This window comes from Mytilus californianus, unplaced genomic scaffold (assembly GCF_021869535.1).
Source record: "Mytilus californianus isolate M0D057914Y unplaced genomic scaffold, xbMytCali1.0.p SCAF_4, whole genome shotgun sequence".
NCBI lineage: Eukaryota > Metazoa > Mollusca > Bivalvia > Mytilida > Mytilidae > Mytilus > Mytilus californianus.
Window position 1 is genome coordinate 76,236,187 of NW_026262690.1, and position 12,996 is coordinate 76,249,182.

The following is a 12,996-nucleotide window of genomic DNA, read 5'->3' on the forward strand; positions in this document are numbered from 1 at the left end:
TCTGGAAAATTTTATTTTTAAAGTTTGATTTTATGTCCGTAATGTTTTTATTATATTGTAGCATATATCTTTTTTTTTTGTTGGTTTCTGTTCAATTCCGTAAGTTCGTCCAATCAGAATAAAGATTTGTGACATCATGCATGCCGTTACCATAGTTAACCGAAATAATTACTGACTGCGTCAGTAGAAAATAACATGTAATAAAGAAATATAAATAGTCTTCCTCATTTACCACGTAAACTTTACGTTGGCAAATGACAATAAAAATGTCAAATGAACCCTGCCAGACGGACAAGTTAACCTTTTGCGTACTGAATCTAAGGAACATACTTAACCATACAAATTTAACCTTTGATTAGTGAACAATGAAAAAAAAAGGCTGAGGTCAAATATACCTGGTCAGACGGAAATGTCCAAGACGGGTACCACTAGTAGAGCAGGATCTGCATACCCTTCCGAAACACCTGAGATTATCCCCGTTTGGTGGGGTTCGTTTTGCTCAGTTTTTGTATTCAATATATTGTACTGTCTTCTCGTCGTCTTTCGTTTTTGCCTTGGTGTTGTCGGTTTCTCTCGACTTATGGTTTTAATGTCCATTTGGTATCTTCTGTCTCTTTTTTTGAAAAATCGTATTGTCCGTATTGCTTATGATACAGAAACTAACTTAACCTCGGAACTTAAAACTCCCAATAAGGTCGAGCACTGGTCTATATAATGCGGTCATTATCAGGTGAACCTTGTCTGGCGGATTTTGCCATCATTCTAAATACCAGATATAGTTTTCCTATTGCTTATAATAAGTAAGAAAAGCACGTGAAAATAAAAATGAGGGCAAAGAAAACGGGCATATGCTAGACGGAAACTTCAGACACATATGTCATCTGTATGCAAGATATGTCGTATCTAGGTATTCTTCTTCTAAAATATTAATCTTTATACAAATAGTTTATGCCATCGCCGTTTAAGCATTCCTATGTATCTCACTTTTCGACATTTGTCGCAGGCGAAACAAAATTCGATCAATTAGTTTAGAAATATTCTTTATTATTTTGTAGGTGATCAAAACATGTCCATCAACAATATAAATATATTGTCAAAAAGTAACATCTTCTTTTATAAGAATCGGAAAACATTTTATGTCTAAACTTTAGTCCCTTTGATTTTCACAAAGTAATAAATCTATTTGCTTCATAATACAGTCTTCTTTAGAACAAACAATAAAATGATCAATTACATTTTTCTTCTTTTTTTTCGAAAATGTCTATTACCTTATTTCTATTATAGTATTAGGAAAACCTTTTTTCAAATTAACTTGCAAATTTATGTGTTTGGCAATGAATAAGAAATAAGGTTGAAGAAACTATTTAAGATTATATTAGGCTGCACTATAAGTCTCGTTAGACAGAAATAATACCTTTTTGTCTTTGTTGTAGTGTAGCGCAGGTGATGTGTTCAGACCGTCCGATTTAGTTAGTAGTGTTTTACCTGCCTTCCCATCATGATGTATTACCGTTAGCAAATTCGAATTTCGATCAACAACAAATACATTTTGATGATCATCCACAGTGATGCCCATCGGATTGATTAAGGATTCCACCTTATGTACCCATATTTCCTCACCTGTCATGGAGATACAATGTACAGTATGATCTCTTCCGACGGTAAAATAAATTCTATCAATGGTTGTTTTTAAGTATAATCTGCAGTCAACTCTTAATGTTTTGAGTACTTTTCCTGTAATATCTGTTATTACAATGTTTACTGAACTGATAAATAGTTTATATTCCTGGTATGATATTCCGTAGCAGTCTTTTTCAAAGTTAACTTTCCTTTCGACAGTATTGTTCTTCATATTCAAAATCTCTAAATACTTTCTATTTCCATATGTAACAGCAATACTGTCATTGTCTATGACTGTTAAATCAAACGGTTCGTCAGATCACGATATGTCACGAATATGACGTCCGTCTTCACTATACTCCATAATTATTTTATTTCCTTCATAATCAGCTATCAACAAATTACCATTAGGTAATATGTTGAATCCAGACAGACACATCAACCAAGCAGCTGTTGGTTTCACTTTAAATTCCTTCTATAAATTGAGACAGACGTATTTAATATTTTTCATTTCGGGAAATCGGAGCTGTATCTGGGCTTGGTCTGCCTTTGCTTCTTTGAGCGGTATATTTGTGGTAGTCTTCTTACTGGATGTTTTCCCTAGCTGATCTATCTCATTCATAAACGCCATGACAGCTGGATGTAACTGTAAGTAAACTTCATAGTTCTGTACAGACTTGATTCTTTCTTTAACGGATTCTACTTCTTTAAAGACTGTTTCGTTGATCTTGCGCGTCCCCAGGAAAAGCTGAATGTCGAATGCAAATAATTTTAATTGCGATATTTGCACCTTCAGATAATTAAAATCTCGTTCCGAATTTACAAACGGTTAAGAAGTTTGCCTACATCGGATTTACATTCACCGTGTTGTGTGTCTAACTCAAGAAGTTTGTTTTTTTTGTTCTAAATCGTCTTACTTTTTCATTAATCTTGATCGTGTATTATTTGTTGTATTATTTATGGTTTGCTTCTGACCGTCTAAATTCTCCAATGCTGTAGCACGGTCGTTAATGATTTGTTGAAGATTTTGTAATGCTATGGTTAAAGTGTCCTCTAAATCAGTCAGTTCAGTTGAACATTTTACATTTTCAGCAGCTTTATCTAAAGGAATGATGTCAGAGCATGCCCTATGATTAGAAGGGAAGCAACCTAAACAGACTGCATCATCATGTGTTTTACAGTACAGTTCGAGTCGTTTGTCATGGTCTTTACATTTGAGACTGGCATAAATATTTTTTATTTGCCGGTAACCTTCTACGGATATGAGCCTGTGGTTGCGTGTAGTTTTGATAGATTTGTTGACCTTCTCACAATCTGAACATAATCCCTCCATAAAACCGTACACCATTTCTCTGCATTTTTATTATTGTCCGCATAACCACAGGGACCACAAAGAATCAAATCCGAAATGATGGAATACCTGTAAAAACATATTTATTAGTATGAATATTAGTGAATTGTAACGATTACTAAAAATTGAATAGTAAATAAAAAGAGAATTGGTTAAATTTTTGTTCGATCACAAAATATGAATGTTTTTCCTGTTTAATTCCTCACCATTACATGTTGAATCTTATATAAATTCATGTATATAAAAGATAATTGTCTTGTATTTCGTACAAGATGGTTTAGCATAGATAGCGGAAAAAAGGGGTAGGACCATTTTCCGATGAAATTATTTCACTTCAGAGCAATATTCAAAAAAAGTCTTTAAGAGTCGATCTTTTCTAACTTTTATAGCAATACAGAATCATGAATGTACTTTCAGAATGTAACAAACAATCTGTCCTTTTTCTGACCAATTGGTTAAAGATGGATCAAAAGTGCAATTACAGAACAAGTTAAACAAGAAATCAAAATTATATGCATTGTCTTTCAAATTTAAATAAATTTATGTTGAATACGGATGCCTTACGATGCACAATTTAACAAAATACCTGTAAAATTTGCAAAGTTTTGTCAAAACAGTCTACAAAAGTCGTGTATAGTGTTGAATAGCATTTAGATTTTATTAAAATATGTAAAATGGTTGAGAGATCTTTTAAATTTATCATTTAAACTTTTCGATTTTCAAATTTTTCTAGGTTTTATAACTTTTCAAATCCTCACGTTCACAGGAGTGAACAAAAATGATTGATTGTTTGAATAGTTGTTGCTTGTTTAACGTCAAGAGGGGAAATATTTCATGCAAGTACAGGACAGGAACAAATTAACAACTTAACAAAAGACAGGTTCTGCAAGGTAGGTCGGCCGGGATGAAGAACAGGAAAGTTGGACTGGCACTAAAAATGATGGCGTGATGGATAGGGCAGACGAAATGACAATACTACTTTATCTATATATAGTTGACAAGTGGTTTTTATTGGTACCGGGAACATTATATCGTGTTCTGTTATTTGTATGAGCTATGCATATCTAAATAATAATGTCTAGAGGCTCTGAACTAGAAGTAGATGGTTTACTACAAAAAAATAGGAAGAAGGTAGTATTTTTTAAGGAACACAATTCTAATTATATTCATTTTTCAGTAGTTGACTATATTTTATCCTTAACAGAAGGTGTAATAAAAATAACTAAGTAAAATTGAAGCACAAATTGAAATAAATATATCCAAGTCAAAGCATTAGATTTCTTTCTGACACAAAGACGGCAAAACTTTTAAGCAGGCTGGAAAATGAATAAATTAAGAGGATGAAAAAAATAGAAGATGTCTTGCTTATAAAAACAACAGATTTCAGATTTACAGATTTTTCTAGTACATAGTAATCAATATGTGAATATCTCCGGCAAAGTTCAGCTATGGCAAACATTAGAGTCCACCTTTAATAAATTCTTGAACTCTTCTATATTTGTTAAGTTTTAGGAAAAGTTCTCAACAACAACATACTATTCCTGAAATTATTTGAATACTATTGATGATATGAACTTTAATTCTTTCTTTGGAACCCCTCCCGCCCCCTTTTCGCCCCCTGATAAATGTTAGAACAACAAAAATTGGAAACAAATTTGAAACCATTTATATCTGGAATAAAATTATTGTTTACTTGAATATACTCGGGACGAATGAAAACAAATTAAGAAAGCAGGTTTGTCGAAATGGACCGACCGGGGTAAAGAACAAAAAGTTTGACTGCCACTAGGAAAGTTCAGTATTTTAGATAGGGTTATACGTTTTGCCACCATTAGACATATAATAGTCTTACTTAAAATGGGTTCTTATATGTGCCAATAATTTTGCAATCACCAAACCTAGAAGCATTGTATTTATCATCCCCATTCTTTTTTAACATTACAAGGAATGAGAAGAGCATCGGTTTATCAATAAAAACGAATAAGTATAATTTCCAACTTTGGTAACAATATTTTCTGTATGGAAAGGTTCTAAGCAATAATAAATTTTAATATACCGGAGGACCGAAATCTATTTTATCACATTGCTCAATTACAATATCAGTTACAGTAAATTATTCAACATACAATGCATGGGCTATTAAAGTAAAACATATTTGATGATCTTTACAATTAGAATTTAGGAGCAGCTATGGCTTTCTGTGCATGCGATTCATCACACATCATGCTCTAATGGTGTTTTGATTTTCTTATGTTTAACTTTTTATATTGACATCTGGTTTAGCCAAAAAAAAAACGTAACCTTTGAAACAGGGAGGTTAATCGTAAATTCAAAATTCCAGATCTTGTGAAAATGTAAGAAAAACCATATAAAAACAAAAAGAATACATTTTACCGTTTCGATACAAATGATTTTTTTATAGATACTAGAATCTTATCTTTGCTATCCTAGTTTAATTTTAGTTACCTTTAATTTTCCTTACGAACGATAGTATCTACGTCATTGTTATCAGCTGGTAAGTCTCGTGATAAATCACAATTTTCACCTGGATATTTAAAAAGTTTTAAAACGAGGTAAATTTAAAAGATATACAGAGATTTAATTTGAAATGGTTACATATATATATATGCTGGTTTATCCAAATGAACTGTCTCAGGTTATAGGTGGAAGGTTGGGCGCTCGCAAACATGTTTGAACCCATCACATTCTTATATGTTTGTACGAAGTCAGAAGCCTGGTATTCAGTTGTTGTCGTTAGTTGCTTTCTGCTATAGTTGTTTTCGTATAATTGTTGTTGTAAAAGTCAGGCCGTTTTGGGGTCTTGTTTTTTGTTTTGTTATTTAATTCATATTACGTTTTGTAAACGCGAGGCCTGTCAAATATACACAATGAACTCTTTTTACGGTGACTTGTAAATGTTAACTCATTGACCTTTAGTCTTAAAAGATAGTTGCCTCATTGACAATCATTTTCCGTATCCTTATTTTCATATGTAATATAATAAAAAGATCTTGATCTGTCAGTTTAGCAAGAAATACAAGAAAAAAGATTTCGTCTACATAACACTGATCAATGATAAACTAATCAAATCAGATACAAAACTAAATCGAATAATACGAAGTTAAAGGGATGAATAACTGGAAAATTGTACCAAAAACGATTAAGGCAATCTTCATCTAGGGGTAGAAAACTTTAGCGTTTTGAATATTTCAACATTTTATAAATAAGAAATTTACAAAAATGAGTATATCAATGATATTTCATGTCAGTACAAAAATGCTGACTACTGGAATGGTAATACTTTTGGCAACAAAACGTCCACCAGCATGGGCATCGATCCAGTTGTAAAAACTCATCGAAGTTACCAGGTTTATGATTTGGTACGTCAGACGCGTATTTCGTTTACACAAGACTCTTCGGTGGGGCTAGAATCAAAACTGTTGCAAAGCTAAATTAAATATTACGAAGTTGGAGAGCATTAACAACCAATATTTCGAAAATCTGTGCCAAATACGGCTAATGCAATCCTTTATTGAGGTTAAAAAAATAAATTGGTGTGCATCTAAGGCAGAACAAATTTACCAGTTATGTTTGTGGTATATAATTCCCATTTTGGTGAGAACTTGTATTTCATATATCTTACTGAACTTTTAATCCAGGATATTTCAGAGACAACAAGATTTACTTTATACCGAGATCTTTTATAATTCAGGAAAGGATCAATAACAAAAATAATATTATTATTTTCTATTCTGAACTTCCAATTTCTGAGTGTGTACATGCTATGTGTCAACCCCTATAGTGCTTTTGTATCTCATTTGAACTATATACCAGATTCTGTTCTCATATTCACTACACTATGAGATAGACTTCATACAGGAGTTTCTTTGGGAGAATGAAAAGAAGCTAGCATTATCCTTTAACTCTATGTTCCAGCTAAGTAGATGATGTTTCTCATTACATTGTTCAAAAATTGGTGACTATCTTGAACGCATCTACCCCTATCAATTTGATATAGTTAAGTCTGATTTAGATCTTGACGTACACCTAAAAATTAACAATCGGGGTCAGTTGAGAACAAAACTTTACGACAAAAGGGATGATTACAGCTTCCAAATTGTGAACTTTCCATTCCTATGTATTCTTTGTAACAACATTCCAACAGCTCCTGCATATATTCCAATTGTCGTAACCGTTCTCTTATCCTCGAATATGACATTATCTAATTAGACTCATCACCGAATGATTACTTACATGAGCGATACGACGGGTGCCACCCTTCAGCAGGATTTGTTTACCCTTTCAGGGCAGTTAAGACCACCCTTTCTTTTGTTTTAAAGGGGTTCGTGTTTCTTGCTTTAGTTTTAAGTGTTATTCTTTGTGATTTTTATTTTATTTTTTTTTCATTTCTGTTTTGTTTAGACCGGAATGAGTGTTGACTATCCTTTGTCATGAAGAACGTGATTCAATTTCAAAATGTCACATTTGGTCAAGTTTCAGCGTTAAAATATTAGTTAAATGACGAATTTGATTGTCAAATAAGAGTTAATTACCAATCGGACTTATTTTATCGGAGTAAGACAATGGGCGTGACATGTAATGATGTATCTGCTAACCCTTCTGGAGCACCTAAAATCCCCCTGTTGTTTCTTTTTTTTTTTTTTTTTTTTTTTTTTATTTGGGCCGTGTTGCTCAGTCTTATTAAGTTTACTGTGTTGTGTTTTGTAGACTGTAGTTTGTCTTTTAAGTGGTTTTTGGTTTTGCCATGGCGTTGTCAATTTGTCGCCGACATCTGATTTTAAATATATCTTTGGTGTCTTTCGCTACTCTTTCACATGCAGAGTTGAACTCAACTGATAAAATTAGCTTAATGAAGAAGAACTATTGAAATCATCATTGTTATTGTTGGTTCCTTATGGTATCATTAGCTCGGGATTCAGTTCTTCTATATTGACTAATTCAAAAATACCTTTCTTAGATTCTCTGTTGATAAATTTAGTATTACAATGTAATTAAGATTCTGAAGTTCAAACTATCTCAGGTAAATATGACCTTAGGTGAAAGTGCCTTTTCTTTATCACTTTTTGCCATATAGATCCTAAAGTCTTCTATTAAATTACGTTCTTGGCTTTCACATTTTTGACATAGGTATTCCAGAAATGTATTTCAAACCTATCAAATTTTTAAAATGAATTTTCATTAATAAGCCCTAAGGTTTTCCGTGGAAACGTTTAACGTCTGTTGCATATTTGGTAGTAGATGCAATCCAAATGGATGATCGTACTTAATATGCACAAAATGAATGCCACTAGACGGTAAGCAAGGAACAATCAATCAACAAAATGGATGAAGATTGTTTTTACATCATCTAGATATAAAACGGCAGTTTTCACTCCAAATTTTCTTTTAACCTTGACTCATGAAATCTGAACAAATTACACTACACTTATGAAATTTACTAAAACATCACTGACATATTTGTCAAATAGATGCAATCAGGTGGAAAACAAAGGCTGGAGGAACGATCTCTTTATCAAATGATGATAACACGTCAATTTAGAGTCATTCTACTATACCTGTCAATATTCCTGTCACACTATACGAAAAGTTGAAAACCGACAATTTGGAAAATTACGCACATTTTTGACAATTTTGAATAAATGCATATAAACGATTTGGTCAAGTGCCAATACATATCAACAAGATAGAAAAGATCAAGCAACTCGATTCCTAGAATTTGAGACATGGAGGTCACAGAACCAAGCAAAAGATACTTTAAAAAAGCGTAAACGTTTTCAGTGCATACACAACGGTGAGACCAAGAGTTCAAAATTTTAAATACCAGGTATAAATCTTCCCAGAGCATAAAACCCAAGGGTCCCTCAAACAAACAAAGCTCTAAAAGCAGAAAAGCACTTTAGCCAAAAAAGAAGTAGTAAACAAATGAGCACAGGTTGAAATGTCTCGCCTGATTTACTGATCTTAATTAATTTTTATGTTAAAAGTCTTTAGATAAAAATTCGACTGCAGTCACCACATAAACTTATTAAGTGCATTGTCAATAATTATGAGTACATGGGCAGATGAACAGTGTTATTACATGATGGTCGTGAATTATACATTCTAGGTACTGACGTTGTTTATCATCTTAATTACGTGTTAAAGTGTTATTTTTATTTGTCTTTGTATACTTTTAACCTTTACTGTTTAGTCCATTTTTTGGTAATATCCTTTTGGTGTGGCTCGGTATTTAAACATCCCGCCCTTGGGTTATTGTGCTATGGTCATTTTTTTTTTTATTCTTGTCTTTCATTGTTGCTTATGTGCTTTGTCTATAGAGTGTCTATATGCCATTTTGTTTTTCATTGTTGACATAGTTGTTTGTTTTTATAGTGATTAAGATTATAACACAATGTTGACTGCTGTACCCCAGTTTTTGACATTTTTAGCTATTATGTCTGTTTGTTTTGCTTTCACATTGTTGTCAATTTAATGGAATTATATGCGACTGTCATACAAGTGAGAGTTTTAGCTAGCTATAAAACCAGGTTTAATCCACCATTTTCTACATAAGGAAACGCCTGTACCAAGTCAGGAATATGACAGTTGTTTTCCGTTCGTTGATTGGTATTTTTGTTATTTCACTTTATACACACCTGAACAGTTACAGTCATCCCATACACTTTGTAAAATTTACCTTTTGCAATTAATATTTGCGAAACCGATGTTATAATGAAAACTTAACGTTGACCAATGAACCATAGACATGCAGTCAGGGTTAGATGAATACTGACAGACGGACATTTACACCTTTCAATCAAGTGCAGCTGACGTTTAGCTTACAGTATCAGAGAAACGGACATTACCATGACAACTTTTTTTTTAACAAAAAATATTTAATCTTTATACTTCAGACTGCATGAAAATACTCAGAATATAATAAAATATTACTAGTACATAAACTATGAACATGTATTTTTTTTTTTTTTTTTTTACTTTTTATTCTATAATCCTTTTTAAACGTACGTTTTGAGAGACTGCTTTGTTTTCATGCATAACCCTTCGTAGTTATTTGATAAACAAATCATACACATCTAAGAATTTCAATGTTTATTCTGAAACATAGCATGGCTTATAAATACAAAACCCTTAAACTGTAAGAAAGCGTTAACACCATAATACTCTAAATTGGAAAATTGACTCTTTTGGTACGGAATCTAAAAAACAGACTTAACCTTGAATACCTGACAAGTGAACAAAGAAAACAGAGGCCAATGTCAAATGAACCTAGTCAAACGAATTCCAAAACATTGTCATTGGAGCAGGATCTAATTACCCTTCCGGGGTATTTGAGATCAACCAACACCCCTAACCCCTCCTCCCCCCTTTTCCCCGTTTTTTTTTTTGTAGTGTGGGTGTCGTGTTGCACAGTCTTCAGCTGTGAATGTCTCCTTGGTGTCTTTCGCCTCTTTTTAAAAATCATTATACGTACCAAATACAGCTGACCTTTTGCTTATAGTACAGAAAACTAACCTAACCTTGGAACTTTAGTCGCAATAAAGTTGAGTACTGATCCATATAATGAGAATAAGATGAACCCTGTCTGAAGAATCTTACAATAACCCTATATACAAAGTTAAGTTGTCCTATCGCACATTATTAGTAAAAAAAAGCACTCAAAGCAGAGGATAAACCATGAAAAAAAATCATTAAAGATACCAGACTTTTTTTAAGACTATATTGTATGCAAGACGCTTTCTCGGAAATTGAAGAAAACTTGCATATGTTAGACGCAAGCTTCAAAAACATATGGCATCTGTATACAAGTCATGTAGTTTTCTAACTTCTGAAAAAATAAAATAGTTTACGCCATTGTCGTATTAGCATTCGTCGCATTCTACGAAATTCGTCGCAGGCGAAACACAATTTGATTAATTATTTGCGGAAATCTTCATTATAATTTAATAGATTATCAAAAACATGTCCGTCAAACAAAATAAATACAATGAAAAAAGTACCAACATCATAATGTATATGAATCTGAAAACATCATCTGTTTAAATTATAGTGACTGTGACTTATAGGAAATTTCTTAACTTCAAATTAGATTGATTTAATTCTTTTAAAGAACTAAAAATTTATCTTTAACATTTATCTTTTTTCCGAAAATGTCCATTACCTAAATAATAGCATTATCATTAGAAAAAGCTATTTCAAATTAACTTGAAAATTTAGGAATTTGACTAAGAACATGAAATAAGGTTTAAGAAACTATTCAAGATTGTATAAGTCAGCATACCCCACCTTGTCACATATAAGTAATACGTTTTTGTCTTTGTTGAGGTGTAATGCAGATGACTCGCACAGATCTTTAGTTTTGGTTAGTAAGATTTTACTGGACCTCCCGTCATTTTGTATTACTGTAAGCGATTTCGACTTTGGATCAACAACAAATACATTTTGATGATTATCAACAGCGATACCCTTCGGCTTCACAAAATATTTCTCCTTGTGTATCCATATTACCTCACCTGCCATATTGGTGCAGTAAACAGTACGATCTCTTTTGGTAGTAAAATAAATTCTATCATTCGTGGTTTCCAAGTACATTCCACAATCAGCATTGAATGTTTCCAGTAAATTTCCTGCAATATCTGTTATTACAATGCCTCCTGTAATGATAAAAAGTTTATTGTCCTGGTATGATATTCCATAGCAGTAGTTCTCAAATTTAACTTCTTTCTCGACAGTATTGTTCTTCAAATTCAAAATCTCTACATACTTTTTATTTCCATATGTAACAGCAATACGATCCGTGTCTATGACTGTCAAATCAAACGGTGGTCTAGAGCATTGTATGTCACGGATATGTTTACCATCTTCATTATACTCCATTAGTACAGAATTTCCAAAATGATTAGCCATCAACAAATTACCATTTGATAATACGGTACATCCAGTCAGCTCAAAATTTAAAAAACCTTTTTGCTCCACTTTAAATCTGTTCTTCAACTGGATACGGACGTTATTAATGCTTTTCGTTTCTGGATTTTGAAGTTGTACCTGGGCTTGATCTACGTTTACTTCTTTGAATAGTAAACTAGTCGTAATCTTCTTAATGGATATTTTCCCAAGCTGATCTACTTCATTCATTACTGACATGATAGAAGGATGTAACTTTAAATAAACTTCATAGTTATACACAGACTTGATTCCTTCTTTGGTGGATTCTACTTCTTTAATGACTGCTTCATTGATCTGACGAGTTCCAAGGAAAAAATGAATATCGGATGCGAAGGATTTCAGTTGTGATGTTTGCTCTCTCATACAACATAAATCTCGTTCTGAACTTTTCAAACGGTTTAGAAATTTGCTTATTTTGGATTTACAACAACCATGTTGCATGTCTAATTCAAGAAGTAGTTTTTGCTCTAAGTCTTTTATTTTTTTAATTATTCTTGCTTGTGTATCATTAATTTTATTCTTGATAGTTTGCCTCTGGTCATCCAAAGAATTCAATGCTGAATCACGATCGCTAATGATTTGTTGAAAATTTTGTAACGTTCTGGTTAAAGTGTCCTCTAAATCAGCCAGTGCAGTTGAATGTTTTGCATTTTCAGCAGCTTTATCTAAAGGAATGACGCCAGGGCATGTCCCATGACGAGATGGAACGCAACCTAAACACACTGCAACATCATGCGTTTTACAGTACAGTTGGAGTCGCTTGTCATGGTCTTCACAGTTAAGACTGATATAAATGCTTTTTATCTGCCGGTAGTTTTCGGTTGTTATCAGCCTGTGATCCCTTGTGGCTTTTATTGATTTATGAACCTTCTCACAATCTGTACATAATCCCTCTTCACAAACTGTACACCATTTCTCTGCATTTTTATTATTTTCTGCATAACCACAAGGACCAGAAAGAATCAAATCCGACATTATGGACTACCTGAAAAGTTATATTGTTAGTATAAACATAATTGAATTATAACGATTACTAAAAATTGAATGGTATGAATTCAAGA